The sequence below is a fragment of the Synchiropus splendidus genome, chromosome 5, assembly GCF_027744825.2.
Source record: "Synchiropus splendidus isolate RoL2022-P1 chromosome 5, RoL_Sspl_1.0, whole genome shotgun sequence".
In the NCBI taxonomy this organism is placed as follows: domain Eukaryota; kingdom Metazoa; phylum Chordata; class Actinopteri; order Syngnathiformes; family Callionymidae; genus Synchiropus; species Synchiropus splendidus.
In genome coordinates this window covers 22099963-22121358 of record NC_071338.1, presented here as the reverse complement: position 1 = coordinate 22121358, position 21396 = coordinate 22099963, and the positions used below count along the sequence as shown (strand labels likewise).

The 21396-nt window shown below is 42.3% G+C and overlaps 1 protein-coding gene across 2 annotated transcripts in view; it reads right to left on the bottom strand.

The window, feature by feature from the left end:
- LOC128758864 (carbohydrate sulfotransferase 8-like) overlaps positions 1-21396 on the bottom strand; it is a 183062-nt gene that overhangs the window by 107764 nt on the left and 53902 nt on the right. The gene's annotated exons all lie outside the window — the stretch shown is intronic.

Below are 21396 nucleotides of genomic sequence, written 5' to 3'. Positions count from 1 at the left end.
TGTGGATTGAATGTGGAAACATCTACTGTGGAGTTCCTTTGAATTGGCTTATTGACTGCTGCATTAGCCAGATCCTGTCATGTCATCAAACCTTTGTAAAACCACTGATCTGATGGATGCCAGAAGTGCCTTAATTGATTCGTCGAAACAAATGGACAGGTTCTTTTTAAATCAGTGGAGCCTGATGCGGCTTGAACACGTGGCGAAAAGGGGAACAAACATACTTTGTGTTGAGCAGGAGTTTCACGAAAAATTCATGTGATGATTGCTCACTAAAAGTTGAACAAAAGCCCCACAAGTCTGTGGTTGGTTCCAGGGTTGAATGTGACTCACAGCAGGGTGTGGCTTGTGCAGCCAGTGGTGAATCCCCAGAGTCGCACACGTGAATCCTAAGTGAACAGCAAGTTGGTTTTCTCGGTTCAGGATGATTTGATAATGTGCGTCTGCCACCATGCGTGTCACCGTGCTCATTTCTGAGAGCAGAAAGTCTGCTCAACAGATATTTACATGAGCATACTGAGGAGCACTTTCAATAGTGAGCTGAAAACAGTCATAAATAGCCGTTTTTTGTTTTTTTTTTTTTTGCCGAAACTTGCAAACCCCAGTAATGAATTGCTTTCCGCGTGTGGCACATTGATAAACTCACTTTATGCCATTAATCAGCGGCGGTGGGGGGGGGGGAATGGCGGCGTCATGGGAACGTGCGCTGATTGACAGACTCATTTATTGAGAGGAGCAGTTTGTTCCCGCCATGAATATGGCTCTGCTTACATCGGCTAATTAAAGGTGGCCGCCGCGCTGGGGGCTATGGATGATATTTCACAGACGGTTCAAGGCTGCGGGATCGGGTTGGTAGCCCAGGTTGGGAACAATCAGATTTCCCAGGATCTATTTCGTGCGGTAGCAGAAGCGTGACAAGAGATGGACAAGCTACAGCATGTTAGGAATGTGCAAGGAGACAGGAGTTGTTCAAGGCCAAGCGTGGCGACTTGTGCACGGGTTGGACAGGATCTGATAACAGCTATGACAGTCTGAATGAATGCTAGAGGCTCCACTTGTTTATTCCACCTATCTCTCAGAGATTATGCAGCATAAGACTTCAACCTCACCCTCTGCTTGGGAGCATATTACATGCGTTCTGTCCTTCATGAATTACTTCCGAGATCCCTTTTCATTTAGCACCTCATCTGGCCGCACATGTGCAGATTTCTCAACGTCCTATTTGTGTGTCTGAGAGAAACAATCCAGTCATCTTCTGACCATAGCCATCTGACCTCTGCTGTCAGTCAGACTCTGCATCCTCTTGAAACCTGCATTTTTGCTGATGATGTGTACAATGTTGACAAGGTGGCATGACTCTTTTAAAAATAAGAATCAGCTTCATTTAGCCCTCATAGCTGAGGTGGTGAAGAGCTGAGCCAAAAGGCAAAGCGGATCAATCATCTATGGCCACGGATTTTCGGTGGCGACCAAAAGAACAAGGTGAAAGCAGCCGAAATGAGTTTTCTCACCAGGGTTGCTGGGCTCTCCTGTTAAGATATGGCGAAGATCTTGGAGAGAAGAAGAAACGCTTCTCATCATCAACCAGTTGAGGCGGCTGAGGAATCTTTTTTGGTGCCTCCCTGATGCCTTGATGCTTGTTGTACTAGCACAAGGACTTTGGGCAAACCCAGTATGTGGTGGAGGGAAAACCCAACGACTTGGTGTTAGATGGATATGAGGGCACAGCTCGCAAAATGACGGCGAGAGGCACCAGCAATCTGTCGATCTGTCATTCAAGAAACCTTTGGTGGCGTATCCCACACATGACGATAAACACACACACATCAAGATTCTGCCCCACAACTGATCTGGAAGGGCATCATGTAAGCTACAAATCTTGCACGACCACGCGCTGAAACGAAGAAGAAACATCGCAATAACTGGAGAACACGCCACGTAACATGGAAGTGGATGGAATGATGGCGGGCGTGGGTGTTTTTTAATCCTGGAAAGAAAAAAATAACATCTTCATGACAAAAACACAACTGAGGCTTGTAGAAAATAAAAGTCGCACATGCTGCCAAGACATCTGAAGGAACGGACCAGTTGAAGACGACAAAATTCACTCCAACACACACAAACATTTTGATGGTAAATATTGAACGTTTAACACTGACGACTGTTGGCCCTGACCGTTTTTAAGGTCAACTATCAGCCGAGTATCACTATAGAAATATAGAAAGTTATTCATCAAGAGAAAAAAAAAAAGGTCCTCACTTGCCTTCACTTTGATCATTTTAGTTCAATAGCTTTGGTGAAGTATAGGAATGTGGGACACTAACTCTCACCACATGCTAAAGCAGCTCACTGTCACCACGCCACAGTTTGGGTGCAGATAAAAGATATCAAGGAATTTTACATGACGACTACAGCCAGAGGACACATTCATCCCTTTAACAACAGAGCAGAGAGATTTCCAGCTGCAGAGCCGCATTATCAAATCATATTACAGTCATGAAACAGTCTTTTATTAGAAATACCCACTAAGGCTGCAGTGTATGAGCCTGGCCAATAGATGCCTTCTGTAAAGTCACATTATTCTGTCGAGAATTATGCAGGCGACACCAGAATATATGCAGAATATTAATAGGGCGGAATTTCTGACTGTTGGTGCGAACACTGGAAGGCATGGTAGGAAAGGCTAATTAGCAGAACATGATAAGTTATGGTTTGATGGGTTTTTACGCCCCCACCCTGTTCGCTTTATGAATCTAATTCACAATTCTCCCTCAAAAAACAAATCTCACTTCAATCCAATCCAACAATCCAAACATGGCTGCCCTACATTTGTTTGCGGGGGAAAGAGTTGTAATATAACATGAAAAGTGTCTTTTGTTTGCTTTATTATGAGGCGAATTACGCATGTGGTCAAGCTTGATACGACAGATAAGATATCACAAGAGAAGCACTCTCACTGCGCAGACCTCCCTGAAGCAGCTCATTTCCGCTCATGTGATTTTCAGTCAATGTTATAGTCCTACATTTATTTTATTACACGCCCATGCTCCCCCTTTTTTTTAGCTCAGTGGGTCACTCCAGTGAGCGCAGTAGCATTATATTCATAACAGTCCTTCTTGATGCCCATTTATGCGCAACATTACATCCGGATACAGATCCGGACGGCGCTTTCTGTCTGCGCTCTGTTCATTTCGTCCACATTTCTGCACGTTTCCACAAAGCTTATGGATACAGACCAAACGGAGCAGTACCACCGGAAATCGTGGGGGCAGTGTTGCTGTTACTGCCTGATATGTACAGCAGCAAACAATAGCAGAAATGATGCATCCTCCATGGATAAGCTCCAGTGGTGATATATTTAATGTCCTCACAATGCTGCGTCCGTTTCGGCTTCCGTGAAAGAGGTACTTTATTAATACTTCTTCAACAGTCGCCATGTTTGTTTTGGAGTTGGTTGTTGACTGTGGGCTGCTTCCCCGGTGGATATATTGGTGAACAGAAATACCAACATAAAGAATGCATGGAAGCATGGGATCAGCGATGGAAACACCGTTTGAAACAGACGGGTCCAATTTCGGACGTGAAAGGAGCATAAATGAGCCATTAGGAGAAGAAGTCCTCCTCAACGATGAGGTAGCACGTTCATTGTGAAACTGGAAAGCATGTTAATAAAAACTCCTCCTATGCAAAGTCAGCCATTTGGCTTGCATGTTGAAGCATAGTGTCCCAAAGGTGAGAAAAAAAATGCTGCTTATACATAACGTTGCAAGCAGAAGGGGCTGGGACAGAAGGCATTACCCAGTCATATGTCACTTGGTAAATATAGCACCTTATGCGGCACTGTAGAATTCACTTCGTTCGTGCTGTTCATGGTAGTTTACAGAGCAAAAATACAGCCTCCAGTGTTGTCTTTCTTTTATGTGATGCGCTGCCATGGCATCAGGATAAGCCATAGAATGCGGAGCATGTGCTTCAATTGAAAGCCATGAACAAGGTTGCCTTCTGTCTCAACATAGGACGCAATTGTCACTTGAAGATAGTGCTATTTGACACCTTGGGAGTGTTACTGTGTTCAGGCAAGATAGCCGTGCAGAGTCTTCAGTACCAGATGGCGATCCAGAACAATTTCATTTTTTTAATTTTAGCATTTCTTCAACTGCCTCATGATCAACATTTCTCTTAACTCTATTCATAACTTGAAGTCATATTGTGGAGGTTCAGAAGGTGCCGTATGTGAACCGGGATCCTCTGCGGGCATGAAACACAAGGACATGTCATGAAATTTCATCAAGGCTTATTTCATTACCGCGAGGTCATGCAGTGTTTTCTGGTTCCTGGAACCTGGCAACTCCAAAGTGCCTGTACATGAGAAAGATTTCACCTCCATCTGCTCTGCTTGTGAAGAGTAGGTGGTCATAGTGGATAATGCAGTCAGCCTGTGGGAGGCAGACAGGTTTCTGGGGTATCATCTGCCTTCACGCCAAGCAGCCCTCTCACCCTCGCCAAAGGAACGCAGGCAGATTGCTGAGCCACAGGTGCAGCTCGCTGGCGCCTAAACTGCCACTTCCAGAATCGATTATGGAAAATCAGTTATACCGCCTCGAGAACACATAAATGGAAGATACACCGAAGAGTATCTTGTCCTCGAGTCCGAAAGTTACGCAACAAATGGCAAGTGATAGAGAAGCACATATACACAAAAAGATGAGAAATATACTCTTCACTTTATGTAAAGGAAAATCTTTTGAAAACTCAAAGTTACAAAAGCTCAAATATTGGTGAAATAAAATCAAAGTTCAAGGCTGCCAAGAGAATTGAGGTCCTGGATGTACTTTGGTAACCGGGTGGGCAAGTATCAGGGGTAAGTAGTGCCGCCGGTATTCTTAACACGTGAGGTCTGCGGCAAAAGAAAGACTTGGAGACCCCGCAGAGGCATCTTATGAGCAAATTACACACGTCGAGTCATTTCCTAGTCATTTGCATCAGTGCAGTGAGTCAGCAATTTGATGCGAGTGGTGACAGGTGTGTGGTTAAACAAATTGAAGACTACAGGGGGGTGAAATAGTGAGTCAGTATTTCAACACAACTGTTGATTGGTTTATTGCCTTTGATGCCGAAGCATTTAGGGATGACTGAAGTCAAGGTCAAGAAAATATTGACAGTATAATCACTAAAAAGTCCTCGATACTCTAACTGTTACACATTATTTTCTATTTTTTATATTATCCTTTTTTAAGTCATTCTACTGAAGGACGACCTGCCAACCTTGTGATATTTTAATCTCTCATTTCCCTGAATGAATTGCATATGACTCGCATGTCACCCTCCATTTGTGTAGTATCACTGTAATATAGGCTGCATAGCATGTCACGACACAATCGGTAACACAATCTCTCCAGCAGCTCCATCTGCATTATTATGTAAATGTGTCTTTAACAGGACGTATCAATAGGTGAGCACAGAAAATGCATGCATGATTTTGACTGTAGATGAGGAGAATATTTTCCCTCTTCACTGTTTTATGAGCCATGCAGCGACAGTGGCCTTGTCCTCCTCGATGACATGGGCATAATCACAACATGAATTTCTGGACAAGGAGTTCTGTGATTAAACGTCTGTTATTCCACAGACCGTCATATCCGGAGCAACATTACACAGCAGCTCTGGGTCATTTGAATAATACACTCGGCTCCATTATTATCCGTTTCATTCATTGTGGGTGGTGGAGTGGTGCCGCCGCTGTTTCAGTGGAGTAACGCTTCATGGGCGCGTCCGTTTACTGTGCTGGGTTATGCAGATTGCTGTGTTGTCTCCTTGGAGGAAACTATTATCTCTCATGCGGAAAGCTTCTTAAGAATGGCTATGGCTTTGTAACAAAGCTTGCTTTTTGACTTTTTTTTAACTCTTGAAATGACTCTGTAATAACATCCCAGCTGGGAAAATGAAACATGTGCTTTCATTACTCCTCTGAGGGGTTGGACTGAGAGAAAGTGACAACAACAGGAAACACATGGCCAGGCACAACATCGCTCCACTATTTATATGGACTTCAACGGCGACTCTTCAACTTTCACTGAAGAGAAATCTCTTCAACTTTCGTGTGGATGCTGTGGATATGAAAACAACTGTATGACTTCAACAACTGTGCAGCTAATACGTGGATTTTTACGAGCAAACGTGTTTCATGCTGCCAATAATATAAGGCCTAGTCACATCAGACCAACAAAATCACAGGTGTTTCATTTACATTAAAGCGCTCAACGTTGTGTTTTGGAGCTCCGCCTCCACAGCTGGTCTCAGCTGCAGCCCGGAGCTCTGGGAACACCCGAGCAGTGGCGGAATACACATACGCATTGATCCATTTTCAGAAAATCGGCAAGTTTATTTCATCCGTTGTGAAGCTCGACTCATTCTATGTGTCCTCATGTATCCTCCGGCATACGATACTAGAGTAGTGATGGGTAGTGTCATGATCCTGTTTTGCTGCGCTTTATTTTACTTGAGGATTTCCATTCTTTTCTCTTATTCTGTTCTCGTTTTTTGGACTGGTTGATGGTGGCTGGAGGCAATCTGTGTGATCTGGGCGCCGGCATCTCTTTCTATTTATGGAACAGTGCGACCCAGAACAAGCCGACAGACTATCATATTCCTCCATGCCCAACGTTTGCTCCTGATCTTGTTCTGAATCCCGTGGACATTTTCTGACATTGTCAGCTTTTTGTGTTCTCGCGTGAGTTTTTGTTTCACTGGTGTGAGTCCCCTGCCATGACCCGCCTCCTGTCTTGTGCTTCGAAACATTCTTAGTCGTGGTCAGTCGGTTCGACAAAGTTTTGGATTTACACTTTGTTAGGTTTGTTTGTGAAGTGGACTACGTTTTGGATTTACCTCGCCTTCATGCACTTATATTTGACTATGAACTCCGTCTGGTGGTGATCTCGCTTCTGCATCTTCCTCCTCCACATCGCACAAAATAGATTTTCGTTAAACTTACTTACTAAAGCGGTAAAAAAAAAAAAAAATTCCAAATTCCAAGGATTAAGAAGCAATGAAAGTCATAGTGAACTAATACAAACTCTGGTGGTGAGACTATCAGGGAACATCAAATCTTTACAAATACCACCAGTTTGGCTGCCAAGTCACCAGATGAATGTATGAAAACGTGATTTAGCTGCCATGCGACTGGGGTCAACAGGTAGAGAGCGCTTCCCTCCCTTCGGTCTTGGGAAAGATGTACTAACTGCGTTGTTTGTTCGGGGTAATGAAGTCGAGACACTTGCACACTTCAGATAGACGGTTCTACAAAAGCACTTGGAACGAATATGAGATTTGTGTCAATGCTAAATTGCTTTCACATGAAGGAAGGCAGAGTGGATATGAAATCCAGCTCCACTGGCAGTGCAATTACAGAATATATAACCCATTGTTGCATGTAATATAAATAAAAATATTGTTTATTCATGAACTCGTGTGACTCCGGAGGGGAGGAGGTTTCGGATCCAATCATCGGGACAAATGTTTTAATTTACTTGGAGCAAGCATGGAGCATTAAGACTCAAGTTGGATATTTTTCATTCTCCACTCACAGTGATTATTGCCCTGACTGTAATGAAGGGATACAGTAACAGAACAAACACAGATCCAAACTACAAATACAGCTTGTCTGAAATAGAAACTGCATTGTTTGCTACAGCACGCTGGTAATACGAATATGCAACAGATTATTACTTCAATACACACAGACTGAAGAAAGACACGTTTTTTTATTTGGTTCCTATCTGCCGAGCCTTTGCTCCTCTGTGGTGTGACAATCGGGGTGTGTAGTGAGGTGGAGTGCCTCCAATGTTCCACTCATGTTGGGAGGAGGTGTATCACAGCAGGATTGCCATGGTAAAGCGTGTTCTTCAGCTTGATCCGAGCATCGATGTAACATCAAGATCCAAAAGTCGTGCTGAAACAGGTTCCTGCATGATATGGCTTGTGAAGAATTCCAGTTGAAATCCGAATTAAACTGCCTCGAGTCGACAGGATTGGATTCACAGGTAGTGGAATTATGTCTGAGAAATTCCTATCAGCCGGGAAGCAGGAATTATAATAAATTATAAAGGTTTTGATTTAAATATAGAATGTTTTTACAATTGAGCTGAATGCAATTGTCATTTATCATAATTTGTGGAAGAAACGTGGCATCAAATTGTCATTAAGTCCTGCAAAGTTTTATTTTCTGTCAAATGAAATCTGTGTTATCGATGGCGCTTTCATTGTTAATTGTTAAATTAACATTTGCTGTAATTTAATGTGTGCGCACGACGCACATGGTAATGAAGTTAGCATTACACATGTCAAACCATCATGTGTGGAATACATGAAAATATGAAAAACATGATTCTGGAACACACCAAAGTTGTCAGTTGGAATTTCAGTGTGGCTTCCTTTAATTCGAATTTGTATCCTGTTTGCAGCCTCCATTCAAATTCAATTAAAATTCATGGGTGTGAATTTGAATCCCATCATAAGCACGCACATGACGTCACTAACAGCATCAGCCAGTCTTCAGATGAGCTCAGCAGCTCAAAGACACCTGACCTGCAGCAGCCTCGATCACTCTGCGCCGCAGCTCATTCGTGTATATTTATGTCCTTTAACCAAGTCTGGAGTCACAGTGTTGTCCACCTCTACTGAAACTTTGGTTCACTTAAAATGAATATTATGTCGCAGATAACTTGAACAACAGAAAATTATTTGTTTTTCTTGCACAGACTCAGTGACACTGAACACCATTTGTTTGGAGAAAAACCATCTCCGTTAATGAGGAAGCAATAAGAGCTTCAGTCTCCTGGAATGAAATGTGTATCAAAACTGGGAAAGAAATCTGCCATTTAATTCGAGTGATGAGGAAAGTAGGCTGGAGGCGGTGTTGGGAGATGCCCTCAACCACAGAGCCGAGTCCCGGGATGGCAATTACATGGAACACCAGCAGCCAGAGCTTTGTTCAAGGTTTTACTGCCCCGGCCTTGAATCGCAGAGGCCTCATTTGTTTGCACAGGAAGATAAACTGCTTCACATTCGATACCATCAAAGAGAACATCTGTTTAACAGGTAGGGATGTAATACACTGCCGTCATCAGCGAGGTGAGAATGAACTGGTTAGATTTTAAGAGCAACTACTTGTTTGCGTCAAAGAATGATGATCTTATCTTCTCAGTGAGTTTGCTATCGCTATTGGTATTGGAAATACTAGCATTGCAAGGGACATGAATTTAAAAACGAGTGGAAAAAGAGTGGAATGTTTTGTCCAGGTCACTGCGGGAGAGGTTTCTCTCCAGATGGAGGAGTCAAAGTGCGGTCTCGTTCAAGAGTGACAGACTCATCAGTCTGTCATGGAGGAGAAGGAGCTGAGCCAGAGCCAAGGCTCTCCAAATACCCATCGATCTATGTTCCAGCTCTCATGTGCCGCCAAGAACTTTGGGTAGTGACCAGAAACACAAAACAAAAGGAGGTATCTCAGGCATCTTTTCAGGATTCCTCCCTGGTCATGTTGCCACCCATCCTCACTCCCATAGTGTAATATGTTGAGCTTGGGAAAGTGGACTTTTGCGTGCTTTACTGACAGCGAAAGCATCCGTTGCCGATTGACCCATCAGCTTTTCAAGTGAAGCATCAATAGGATGCCGATCCTGTGGTTCTACGATGCATCACCAACAATGTGCCTGTGTGTCTTTTTAAAACCCCTCGAACAGCCATGCGTTTCTGACTTTCATTCACAAGGAGCTGAGCTACATAGTAGATGGTTAGAAATCGAGACACGCGATGGGATCGAGGATGTGTTGTCCTTGAGATGCAACTAGGTGGAGGCACCAGGACAGACCCAGGACATAGAAGGATGGACAGAATTTAAAAATGACACTGAATACAAAACTTCAGTCACGACAGCCTGACATGCCGAAAACGGTCCTACACAAAATCCAAAAAGATGAGACACACAGTGTTTTCTTGGCTACAACTAAAGGAAACAAATAAATAGACCTGAAAACCTATTGTCATGAGTAATGGTTTTCCATCCTTTTCAAACACTGAAAAGGGCCTGAGCCAATGAGCCCAGGAAAGGAAAGTACTGACTCCATACACAGACAAAACCCCTGACACACATCTGAAAACGTAATTCAGCACAATTGCATCAGGGCTTGAAATTCCGAGGGAACGCTACCAACAGTAAAACAGTATTCAGAGTGGCTCCCCCATTCAGTTAACAGGCGAACGATTCCAATGCGTGGCAGATACCGTAATTAATCATTTACATAGTGCCGGTGTCACCTGATAGGTCATGTGGATGTGCTCTCTCCCACTGCTCCTCATTAAAATGCTAATCTAAACTGCTGACCCGCCCGCCGCTGTGGAAAACTAGAAATAAGACGCTCGCCCCATTCCACACGCTCTCTTAATACCTCCATAAGAGGAGATGCCTTCACAGCCAAATTCCCACCAAAGAAAAAAAACCCTCGCTCCCAGTTATTCATTTATTCAAATACACTGCACGGCAGCAGATGCAAATGCTTTTTTTTTTTTTTTTTTGCTTGATGCAAACGAGTTTGTGTACAGTCGAGGAGAGGTGAGTGTCTCCAGTAATATACCGTGACCTTCAATATAATGGAGTGATGAAGACAACGACGGGCTGCTGCTGAAGTGAGGTGGATTTAATGATGTTACCAGGTTACAGTGGGTCTTTGAAGACCCCAGCCGACGGACAAATTGGGTTTTGGTGATGCTTGTGTGAGAGCATGCATTAAAGGCAACATGTAATGTGATGTAGGGCAGGACACTTATCAAACACACGGGACTTTGCACAGGAGGCGCAACACAAAGGTCAGAACGTAAACTTCACCAGTAGAGAGACGAGTACATACAGATGATGAATTCAGCAGGAATTCATGTTAAATGTCTCCCTCAAACAGAGGAATGAATTTCTAATCAACAATATAACTCCAATGTAACATAAAGAAAAAATAGTATTAAACACATTGGTGCATGTTATTCATTAAATATTGATAAAGCTGTCTTAAAATATCAAACTAATATGACACAATCAAGTATTGCAATATTAGAGGAAATATGTATCAATACAATATCGCACAGTATCGTGATGTTTAAGCATATCAATATCTTCTTATGCCCCCACCTCTGACTGTAACTTTTCCCATATCTGATGTTGTTCATTATTTTCTAAAAGTGAAGCACCAGTGCAATATTTGTGCTGGATGGCCACATTAAAAATAAAAATAACAAAACTGCTTCATACAGTAAAATATTAAATGACATAACTGAGAAGCATGTCACAAGTCTGTAGTTTCAAACCACACAGAATAACCAACACTTTTTCTTGGTGCAGGAATTGTTAGCGTGACTTTCAGATCAAAGCAGCCTATCAGAAATTATTTTACCCCATGGTCGCCATAATTATTCTTTGTATAAATCTGACAAGGCATGGTGATAGAAAGTCACGTCAAACGTCAGGAAAAATGAACTAGAGACCGTCGTAGAGAACAGTGAAAAAACGTTGCTTTGAGAGATGCATGATCTGTCTGACATCAGAGTACGATAAATCATTTAGGCATATGCTGTATAGTTTGAATAAACTGGAAAACTGATGTGAGAATGTACCAGTTATAGGAGAGTAAAATCACTATCCATATCCAATCTTGCTATCCATAGAATTTTCACCTGACCTACTGTGTATCTGAGGTGTAAAACTCAATCCAAAACAAAATCTGTAACAACTGAAGACTCTTCCTATGGGACAGCGGTAGCAGAAAATATGAGTCGAAAGATCACCAGGCTAAATATCAGGCTCCTCTTGGTTGAAGCATTAAGCTTCTTAGCATGAAATATGAATAATTCTCTTTCATTGCCAACCTCACTCAAAAGCCACATTTCCTCAATGAAACACATCTGAGATTTATTTGAGAATATTTGAACACTTTCAGAATAATTGATAATCTTCTTTCAAGAAAGTAGCCTGCCAGACGTTTTTGCGGGCCACATAAAAAATATATAGCGGACTAGATTTGGCCCCTGGGCCTTGAGTTTGAAATGTGGGATCTCCAAGAGGAATCGGAGAAAATGTGGCTCGACAGCACAAATGAATGTAACACCGTTTTCCAAGTTGATGCCCTGAAGAGCTTTGAGGTGGTGTCAGCGAGTGAAAAAAAAATGCTTTTCTATAGCTGATGGACAAGTGAGTGCATTGTGATAATAGAGTAGTTATTTTTGAGTAAACATCTTCAGTTAGCAGGGCACATGAAAGCACACATGAACGAGCGACTGCACAGCAAACCATGCATGCTGCCATCACAAGCCGGGGAGGAGACTGTGGTGACTGGTGTACGGACGCAGCTACACGGACTAAAAATACTCAGCTCACGGTTCAGTTCACCGCACAGTTGACACGCCTCGCTTTGTTTATGAAAACTGTATGGCCCATGTAATTTATAGTGATCATTTCACAGCGCTAATGGTTGAACACAGCTCCACCAGTTTGATAAAAATGATCTGCTGTCGTCTCTACAGTTTGAAAAAGGCAACGTGGTGCTGATGTATGTGAGGTAAGATGCAGCAGCTCAACTTGAAGGAGTGGTCCCACTGAACTGCAGAAAATTGAAAAGAAAAAAAAAGAAAATTGAAGAAAGCTGTATTAAAGGGTAGAAAATCCATTTTGAAGGTGTAAAGTGTTTCGATTTGAGATAATCACATCAATTCAGAAACACCCTCCTCATTGAAAAGTTTTTTTTTTTTTTGAAGGACGCCATGTGCTTTCAGGTGATTGATCACTCGTTCCAAACATCGCAGCGTTGATGCATCTGGCGGAACACCTGGAGGAAGTGGCTCATCAACTCTTTTGCCACTTCAGCTCTCGTGTCGACAAAAACTCAAAGATGCCAACTTGCTGAATACGTGGTGCGTTTTGTTTGTTTCCATTGATTTATTCAGTCTGTTGTTAGATTTGTTTTAGCTACATCCCCCCTGGTCCCACCTGTCCCAACTGTCAACATTTCTTTTTCATTACCACCTGCCTCATGCGGGCAGCCCATGGGACCCTCCTCATCATAACACATCACATTCTCACTCAGTTACAAGTAGTAACTCTCATCTTCACCTGCAAACAAAGATGTCTACACCTGACTGCACCGCAACGTTATTACTAACTCTATTTCGAGAAATATACAGCAAATGTACGTCAAAAAAAATGGTGGGATAAAAAGCAATGTCATGTAAACACATGACAAGTACTGAATGTGACTGCATGTTGTAAAGGGAGAGGGTTGTTTAGTTGCTTGGTGCTGGCAGGCGTGTCAAACTGAAGGCTTGAATGTCACATTGTGTCGGGCTCCCCAACATGATTTCATTATCTCTATTGACATGAAAAGCTCTTATACCCATGACGCACTGCAACAGTAGAAGCACTGACATCCGAACTGCCAAACAAACACTCAATCTGCATGATAAAATAATAGCATGCGCCATTAAGCACCAAGTCTTGGGGACGGGAGGTGTCTTACAGCACCCTCACCTCGCAGACTCAAAGCCAGCAGACTTGGTTTTGGACAGTCTATGCTTCCATTCAGCCTGTGAATGCGGTGCTGAAAATGATCAACTCGGGCTGTAGAATAACTGTTTAAAAACTGTAGAGTAACAGTTGGAAAAAGTAAGATATAAAGAGACACAATTACAAATGTGACCATGTCAATAGCAAACTGGCTTTTCCCCACATTTTTGTCAGTGGCCTTTCTCCATTTATTGTTAGCAACATTGGATATGGCAGCTGCTTCCAATGGAAACTGGTGAACTGGTGAAAATTTTGTTGACATTCAGCTAAGTTACGGCAAAAAACAGGAGGCAAATATAGGGCATCTTAAGGCTGTTTTCAGTACAGACTACGTCCAAGAAACTCTGTTTGCTGAAAGACTTGCAGCAGTTCAGCCAATTAAAAAAACTATGCTTTTTTTTAAGTCCACCAAAAATAATGTATATTTCATTCATTTATTTCTTCATTTTTGGATTTAATGTAATCTATTAATTTATTTACTTTATAAGTTTAAGCTAACAATTTATTCACATTGATTCTGGATGCCAGTGAAACGCTTCAGTGATTTTCATCTAATAAATTGAATTCAATGACGCAGATCTCAAGTTATGTACAGTAAAAAATGTCTTTTCACTGATCATTTTCAAAGCTTGAATCTGAGCTGCTTATTTTAGCGATTGCTCAGCTGCCTTGCTTGTGAGTCCAGCTGAGCGGCGAACAATATTAAAATGAATATTATGGAATTTAATGAGCTACACAAGTATGTGCTGACAGGTGACTACAATTCTTATTATCTGTTATTATCTATCTCTATTATCAAGCCACCCACATAACTACATCTCTCAACATCCCAGGAAGTCGCCCCTCTGTATCAAAGATATCGGCTCGTCTTTCTAGTTTATTTTTCTTTCTCACCTGCTGTTAGTTTCAGCAGTAGCGAGCATAGTCAAGTTTCACATTTCCCTGAGGTCCAATCCATGGCTGCCTCTCAACAACAATGGGGTTCAGGGGTTTGATGCACGACACATGTCAAGATTGACACTTATCAGAAAATGAGCACGGCATCAACAGCAGAGAATCATAGCAAACATAAACCCAGCATGCCTCTGTTCTCCGCCCGCAGCGAGCAGAAATAGAATACAAAGGAGCCAAACATGAGCGGGATGATAAAATTATAATGCCACACTGAAGGTTTGGGATCTATCCTGGCCAGAAATATATCTGCTTTTGTCTCCTGTTTAAAGAAAGACTTTCATTAATGCTGCCAGTGAAGCCCATAAGCATGAAAGACCTCCTATTGCACAGAGGAGAGTATTGAAGGAGCCTGTCCTTTTACAGAACATATTTGGGATATTCTGCCGCTTAAAAGTCACTTTCAGGCAAACAAATAGCTGCAATAACTCCAGGCCTCAAAAACACAATAGGTTTTCCCAGTGAGTGGAATCAAATAAATGGAACAAACTGTCTGGAAGTGATGTGTCACTCTATTAGATAATGCTTTGCCATCAGTAGCCTGTGGCTTGGATTTAGAACACGCCAGGGTTAACTGTGGCTCTCCGTCATATTGTGATGCAATTTCCAGGAGACACTTAAAGGCTCTGATGCAAACAAAGCACAGAAAATCAGTTTAAAAGTTGTCTGGTAGACTTCAAGGGAATAAAAGTCCGGAATGTGATTGAAGAAATCAGATGCTATCTTTTGAATTTCCCCAAGCTGATGCAACACGCAGTCTGAGAGTGAAGCTTGAGAGGCTTTCGCAGGAGTTTTATATGGCTTATAAATTTCAGAAAATACCAAAAATAAAACAGCCACTCCTCGCTTTATGGCCCGTGCCGACAATTGCAGTCGAAAATCTTCAATTTTATTGTTACACAGACTTGCTCAAATGTCTTATGGAAGTTGGATGACAAGCAGTCTCTGGTGTTTTTAAGCACAGATTTGATATCAAAGCCTCCGTTTTCAACAGCCTTGTTGACACCGACTGATTTATTGCCATAATCTTAGCGAGTTTGGCTCACGGGAGAGCCTTTCAAAGAGGATGTCTCTATGATCCTGCCTCTCTGTCAAGTGACCAAGAGCTACCTTACCTGGCTCCCGTCCTTGTAGATGAGCTCCGCGGCTTTGAGAATCTGGCATTTGACTCAGCTCCTTAATCTCAGTTAAGAAGCCAAGGCAAACCCGATCTGGCCACTTACATCTTGTTCTGGTTCTTACATCACATCCAGAGAAAGTTGGACTTTGTTTTTTACTATAAATATGTGTATAACGTGGAAACAAGTCAGCCACGCTGAGCCGCAAGTATGAAAGTGGCACCAAAATCCTTAAGAAAGAGTTGGTCCATGACACAACAAACTCTGAGCAGCCACTACAATTATAAAAATATGATTATAAAAATAAAATAACATCAAGCAACATAGTCATAATCCTGCAGAATTGTAGGGCTGAAGAAACAGTGTCCTACTTTTCAGAGGTGACTAGATGGCGCTCTTCGTTTAGAAATGCTGTGACGTTTCTTTAAATTAGTTGGTTCAAGTCCAAACATTTTACAGCAGACAGTGCCATCTGGTGGCCTCTGACAATCAGGACACTGTTTCATGAAACCTCACCAACCTTTCAATATTGTTTCATGAAATATCATCTCATCTCCTCATCACTACCGTGACCTAATAACTCATGATGAAAACTATGAATGAATGGTTCGTACGACTTTTTTGAAAATCATTTTGAGCCATTACTGTAATTTATATTAAGATAAATGTTAAAATGTACAGTATCTGTCTATGAGCCGAAACAATTCCTACCGGTTGTTGCCATGTTGACATAAATGATGCCACTTGAACTCAGTGAAGTCATATATTCACACTAGAAAAGCTTCTATATTGAAGGAATAACTCAATTTCACCAACAACGCAGTAAAATTCTTCTGAAGGCTATTTGTCGAGGGCTTAGCACCAACCAGGCCACTCCATCAGACAATCGCAGCAATTTCGAACCAGAAGCGGAAGCAAAGAGAGAATCAATAATACAAATGTCAAGATTGAATGGAAATCCTCTCCATCTCCCATTGAGGGGGATGAGTGTTTATCGCTGTCACAGTGGCACTTTACTTATCGCGATCTGAACTTTGCGCTGGTGATAAGGCTGGTGTGATTTATCACTGGTCAGCAGAAGGGCCACTGATCCCTGCGAGGGGCCGAGGCATTATTCAAACTGGCTCCGCTCTCTGGGGTTACAAAGGAAAATGCTCTCTTGAAGCGAATCTCGAAGTGAAAGTTTCCTTCTTTAGTGTTTTTTTTTAGGTTTGTGCAAGTGGAAAAAAAAAGAGCGAGACAGATCAATGAGGTTATGGACGTCGCGCTGCCTTGGTGGGAGCATTCACACAGCAGAGTGGAGGGGAAGGAAGGAGTCACGCGCTAATGAGGTGACTAATTAAAGAGGGAGCTATCGAGCTCACTGACCCCTCTGGTGCAGTAGAGCAAAGGGGAGAATGGAAAGTCTTCACAAAGACCAAGAGTTGTTCTATCAAATTAGAACACCTCATTAGAAAAGCGGCCTCGCCCTCTCACGGTTACTGTCTTGGTGACAAAACCATCATTCCAGAACTCCCTCTCTCTCTCTCTCTCTCGGTCTGTCTCTCTCTAACACGCATTGACTTTGACCGCATGGACATCTTTACAGAGCTCAAAGACTTGGCCCAGTGTGTGTCCTGTAGCAGCAGAGGAGAGAACACACGGAATATACAAGCGTGCATCTGCTTCGAGAGTGATTATTTCTCCTAAACTCAAGCTCTCTGTCCTCCTTAGTGTCAGGATTCAACACCCCACCATTTCACATCCTCAACCACCGCACTGTAACTCCGACAACGGAAAATCTGAGATGGAATCAAAGTCTTTTTTTTAAAAGAATGCAGGTCATTTCAAGTATTTCCGTCCTTTTGAGGTTAGTATGGGGCCAGAGGCTGAAAATCACCGAGCCTACCAGGCGCTAAACTCGCTGTGCTGAAAATGTTCCATCAAATTGGAAGGTAAGATCTGAACCTTAAGGAGCAGCACCCCATGTGTTATTAAACACAATACAATGCAATGTGGAAGGTGTCATGATTCCTCTTTTATTTTGTTCCCGTGACTCCTGTTTTGTTTTCTCCCTTCTTCCTTCCTGTTTGTGTGGCACACAGCTGAAGCAAATAAACCCCTAATGAATGAAAGTTTAAGGACACCTGGACTCCAGGTGATCTTACGTGTGCCAGATCGACTCCTTTTGTCCCCACTGGTAATTCACTCTGTTTTCTCTCGGCCCGTCGTACATTTATCTGTCGTTTAAATTATCTTCTGTTCACCCATTTCTAAACCCTGGTGCTCTGACTTTTTGCATTTTGACTCCCTTTGTTCTCCCTGCTCTGCGTGGCTTCTTGGTTTTCTCTCTGTTTCTGTTACTTTCGACTCATGCATTCGTTTTGACGACCTCGATAGTGCACTTTCTGTTTAACTGCTCATTGTGTGTGTGTTGTCTTGTTTCAGACGCTGCTCGCATTCTTTCTCCAACTTTTTGCTTGGACTCTGTTGTGGACTCTTCCCGGTTTCTGTGATGCTTTGGATTCATTTTCTGTTTTCTTCTCGTGGTTTTGTGATGCCTTTTGTTGTGTATTTTTGGTACTATATATTAAATCATTGTATTTGACTCACTCCACAGTGACTTTCATCACTGCACTTGGGTCCCGCCCCACGTCTTGAACCATCACAGAAGGATAACATCTGCATCACCAAGGGTGAAAACTGCCAAAATGTTACACCTTACAAGAGAGAATGGCTTGTGCTGAAAGATAAACAAAAAAAAAAACTGTAAAGCTATCACCAATATTATCCAGAGTAAAACAATGGGTGACTGAAAATCTCCTCTGCGGAGAATGATGTCACTGCCAGTGTCTTTGTGACAGGAAGCGTGGCAGGATGCTGTAATTTAATAAAGGAAACACCTGGTTCAGATTATCTGATCTGAGTTGCACATAATCCAGTCAGCATGTATCAACAAAATGTCCACCTATTTCACCTCCACAGGAAACACAGTAGATTAAAACATTACTTTTAATACAACAGCACAAAAATGTTCCTTCTATCTGCAACATCTGGATTCCCCTGCGGAGCTTCGCAGGTTGATTTCCATTACGCTTGTACAGTCACCACCATTAGAAAATCAAAGAAAACATTTGCTGGCGATACATTATTTAATAGCAGAATCTAAACAGGTGATACGATGATGCACATAAACCACCTCCACCTGTGCACAGAGACGATAGTGACAACTGTGTTCAGTGAGAGAGTGGATGCCAGTGAATCCTCTTATTGGGGATGAATCCCACCATTCATCATGTGTCACCGACAACCGTTAGCTGGGTCACAAATCCCAGCTCACCTCCTGCAAGTCAGCCAGCAGACGATGGTAGCAGAGATGCTTGGTTATCTCCAACTAAACCGAAGCTGAATATCCCTTTGAACTCTACACAGCCCAGGCATCCTCCTGTTCCTGACTTCAGGATCAGATCCCCCTCAAGAGCTCAGACCAGGGGACGCTGCGCAGTTTCCACAAGCATCCTACCTTTTCCTTCACGCAGAGATGCCCTAAAACTGACATGGACAAACAGGAGCCTCATTAATCTCTATAGCCGCCGCATTCCCTTTCTTCTCGCTGCCTGTCTGGGAGGTGGCACATTCGCTTGAGTACGCAATTCAGCATCGTGGAGGTGCAGCACTTTGTCAAAGGAAAGATTGAGCAGTGGAGAAGCAGAGAGAGGGCAAACAGAGCTGGTCTGAAGGCACTTATAGTATTAACATCTTAACCAGCTCTCAAATCTGCGCCCTATATTCCCGACACCTGCGCTCGTGACCGTGCATGCTAAAGCCGGGGACACTCTGCTAACACACACACCGCGTACACACACACACACCCAGGAGATCTGATCTCATGTGCCTGGACCAACTTAACATACAGAGATGGTCATCATTTCTGTCCAGGGAGAGCCGCCCTGTTTCATGGATTAAACACACACAAAAGGCCAGTGAGCATGTACAGTATGACGGAGGCGGTGGCCCAGTTCTGTCAATACGAGCCTTCAGTTCTCCTGCAGTGTTTCGGTGCCTGGTCGTCCTGTGGCGATCAATCGGCTCTTCACACCTGCTGCGCAACACATTTTCATTTAAGGCCACAACCAACTACTGTTTCCAAAACTGAGACGTCATTCAGCACTGAGAGCAGCTATCCAGTTTTCAAAACGCTTTGATACAGCGGGGGAAAGAAATGAATGCAGGGCCACACAGATGAATTTAAGAGAAAAGATAGATCTGATAAGACACTGGCCACTGACGTCCAGGAACATGGGAGCTGCAGCCTTGGAGGGGATTTCAACAAAATCAATAGAGATTACATTACGGAGTGTTTCACTGTTTATTCATCTTAAAATCATATCTTAATACATCTATGTGAGCTTCGCTACAAGAAATGGAACCAAAAGTGTCCTTTTTGTCTCATTTGTAGGGGGCACTGTAGCAACAGCCAACATAAGCATTGTCAATACAGAGCTATCTCTGTAGATTATACTTGACTATTATTATTATTATTATTATTGGCCTTTTTTTAGTCCCACAGTGGTGAAATTCAATGTAAAACTATCCAAAGAATTAACCCAGGAAAAAAAATGACATAATAAATGAATAATTTAATAAATGCTGAAATAAAATAATGAATAATTGAAAAATAAATAATGCAAAAACATGAAATATTTAATGAGTAAAAATATCATGACTTAACATCAATTGTGAATTATGCAATCTGAAGTCAAGGTTTCACCCCGCCTGTATCTGTCCAATGCATAAAGGTAAACCAGCAACTGTCAAGTTTGCCCAGTAAACAATTCTGGCTTCATAGGGCCGACCACTTAACTTACAAATGTATCTGTCCTCCAAACAAGGGGAGAACAGAAGTACCTCAATAGGTAAATAAATAAATATATTTCTTATATAATTAATACAAAATAAATATAGAAATTAATGAATATATAAATTAATATATACATTTAGTACAAGAATAACTGAGAAAAACACTTATAATTCAATATAAGAACATGGTATGCTATTGTTTATTTATACATACATTTATCATTACATTTGGTATTATTTTATTCCAGCAAATATCAAAACCTTATTAGTATGAGTATTATAATTTGAATTTTGTCTTGAATTGCTTACTTTCACTTTATGAGGCCTTTATAGGGCCAAAAAAACACCTTCTTAAACTTGTTTAGCTCATCGAGGAAACTTTCCGGACTAGTTTGTTATTCTACTCACAAAGAAATCCTCGCGGGCGCATGAGACTTCTGTCACATGCGTGAGTGGAATCCTTATTCCAAGTCTAGGGTCAAGAGCCTGTGACCTGGCTCCAATCTCAATGGCAGATCCAAACGTCTCCAGGAGCAAAATGACAAAGATTAACTGTCCCTGGGAGCCGGGAAGCTCATAATTAATGCTGCCTCACTTCCCTGCTGCGCCTCTGCTGAAGGGAGGATTGACACCGAATTGATAGAGTTGCCATTTAGGGCTCGGTTGAGCCATGATACGACCGACATGAGCCAGGATGTATTTGACAGCTTTTAAGTCTGCATTGATCTGAAAACTGATTTGTAAATGAAGGCATTCTGATGAGGAAATTGCTAGATGTTCTTCTGAGGTGGAGACTGAAGTCATCTTTATTTATTTATTTGCAAAGTTCTGAATGGATCCTTTTTGGGTCCATGTGAAGTGGCAGATCACCACCAACACCGTTGGTTCCCA